The sequence below is a fragment of the Oryzias melastigma genome, linkage group LG17 (assembly GCF_002922805.2).
Source record: "Oryzias melastigma strain HK-1 linkage group LG17, ASM292280v2, whole genome shotgun sequence".
Taxonomy (NCBI): Eukaryota; Metazoa; Chordata; class Actinopteri; order Beloniformes; family Adrianichthyidae; genus Oryzias; species Oryzias melastigma.
In genome coordinates, this window is record NC_050528.1 from 25,637,187 (window position 1) to 25,639,940 (window position 2,754).

Consider the following 2,754-nt stretch of genomic DNA (forward strand, 5'->3'; position numbering starts at 1 on the left):
GACCAATTTGGTTGATTTTTATTCATTTGAGCAAATTCAATAATGATTTAGAATTTAAGTTCTAAGTGGCCAAATTATTAGTACATTTTTATCACGTAACTATCCTCACTTTACAATTGTAACACAATTTTATGTTTTTGATATTTAAAATCAAAAATATAACTACTAAGGAGCAATAAAAGTTCAGTTCTCTTAAATTTTTCTATCAAATCTCACAATTTTACAAATTTCCTCTCTAAAAATTTACTAAAAAAACATAATCATTCAATGTTTTCCCCTTTAATTTCTGTTCTGTAGCAACACATTGACCAAGATATAAAAATAAAACTCCTCTGGACTTTAGATTTGATCGTGACAGCAATCAAAAGGAGAGAAGCCAGGTTGACAGCAGGAAGGCCTGAGAGAAAGGAGCGTCAAAGAGTGACGGAGGAAGACTGACACTGATGAGGAAGAAGTCCAGAACCTTCCGAGGCTGAACTATCATGGCGTTGTGGTTTTTAGAACAAAATCCAAGAACACTGAGATACACCGTCCTCTCAGAGTTACGTGAAATATTTAAAAAATAATGATAATTTTATTTTATAAAGTGAATATATCTAAGCTCGGAAGAAATCTAAACATATCGAATCAATAAGACAATTAAGATGAATAATTGACACATGCATAGTGATTCTATTTTGACCCATCTTTGGGTTAAATTTAAAGACACTAAAAGGAAGCAAATTTGAAATTCTCATCATTAGTGTGAGTCAATTCCTTGACAGAAAAGACAAATTTGACAAATATTGTTGTTGATTCATGTTATTGTCTGGCCATTTTAAGTGTAATAAGATAAACAAAGGGATTGGCTGCAACACATATCTTTTATCATCTTTATTGACTGTAAAGCAATCTTTATCCAAAAATTCCATCAGTGTGACTCAGAGATTAATACCTGGTACTGATCAGTGCGGGTAAAGCTTTCCAGATTCCTTGTTTTTCTTGCATGATAATAAATACATATTTGTACAAACAAACAAGTAAAAAAGAATTACTGACAAACCAAATTTTAGCTTCATAAACGTCAAACTGATGTTGTTTTTCCACATCTAAATAATACAAATGGAACATTATTAGAGCATTATATCACACTTTATGGTCACGTCTTTGCAAAATGTAGTTTCCTCACATTAGACTTTAGGTTTTTCTTTGCTGCAGAAGTCCCTAGTTGACTAGGGGTCAGGATGCATATCATTTTTTTTGCTATGATGGAACTTGGTTGTTTTTGCGTTACAGTAAAATAAACTTATCATATCTCAATGTTTTTTTCCATTATTAGTATAATTGATTTATTACACTTTGGTATATTTTGATAACTAATTTACTTCAGACTGATCTATCTGGTTGGATCATGGGAACATAAATTGATTCATCAATTCAGTCAGTTAATCATCACACCCTTAACACTTACCATATGTGTTGTTCAAAGATTAAAGAAGTGTTATTGCTCAGAACCATTTGAGCTTAACAGAATAAATAGAATTTTTTTTCAAAATCCCGTATTTTAATCTTACAAGCCAATTGAACTGTATTTGGCAGTTGTGATGTCAAATATTTTATTTTGAAGCTTACTTCATGGGAGCTCTTTCAAACTATAATAATATGATTTTCTCACCATAAAGTTCAGCTTCCCACCTATTATATCTTTAGCTGCCTGATAGACATCTACTGTAGATGTCTACAGGACATTTTTGACAGCTCTTTTGTGTTACTCTATTAGATGTCTACCAATATTGTTCTGAAAGATATCTGCATACAGAGGTCTACTACACATTTACTAGTAGATATCTAATCTTGGGATATTTTTAAATGTCTACTTTTTAAAAAAAAATTCCTAGGTTAAAAAATTTTTACTGCAATTTTGCATCATTTTCAGAGCCCACTGAGTCCCTTTTGGGGTAACAAGTTTGCTGGTTCTCAGGAAGGTGAAGGTGAAGTACCATGTCACCAGTTTGTCACTGGGCCATGCTAACACACTGGAGCAATTTACAGACAGCTGTAAACTTATGAAACACGTGATTGAACTGTGGAAGGAAGTAGGAGAAAATCTGTAGAGGGAGGACATGCACACTTCACACAAAAAGGTCCCTAAGATTTGATCCAGGTGCTTCTCACTGTAAAGAGCTAACCCAACGCATTCTCACTCCCAACTCATCAAGGACGTATGGTTCGGGACCCCTCTCCATCACTCTTTGACATTTTGGGTGTCCCCAACTCTGCATTTTTAACGTGATGGCTGTTTCCATTAAATTTCAATGTATTTAACCTTTATTTTATCAGGAGGATCAATTAAGAACAAATTCTCATTTACAATGATGACCTGGCAAGAAGGACCAGCAAATGTAAAACCAAAAAAATAAATGAATAAATAAGACTAAGAACAATACACAAATTGTTAAACAATATCAAACAGTGACATTAAAACAGCGTATACAGACAAGTTAAAAGGAAAGGTTCTCCAAGTACAGAAGTCAACTAGGGACTGTTGCAGCTTCTGCTGCTCTTCCATCCTGCTCTGTTTACAATTCCCTACGTGAGAGTGGAGACTGTGCAGATGAGCATGTTGGGACGGCTTCCAAGAGTGATGAATGAGTTTTTTAAGAGATGTAGTCAAATAGACATTTTTAACAACTCATTACATTTTATTCAGTCAAATATTTTGGAATACGTGTTGGAATCCGTTTTATTGTATATTTTGGTGTGTATATGTATATG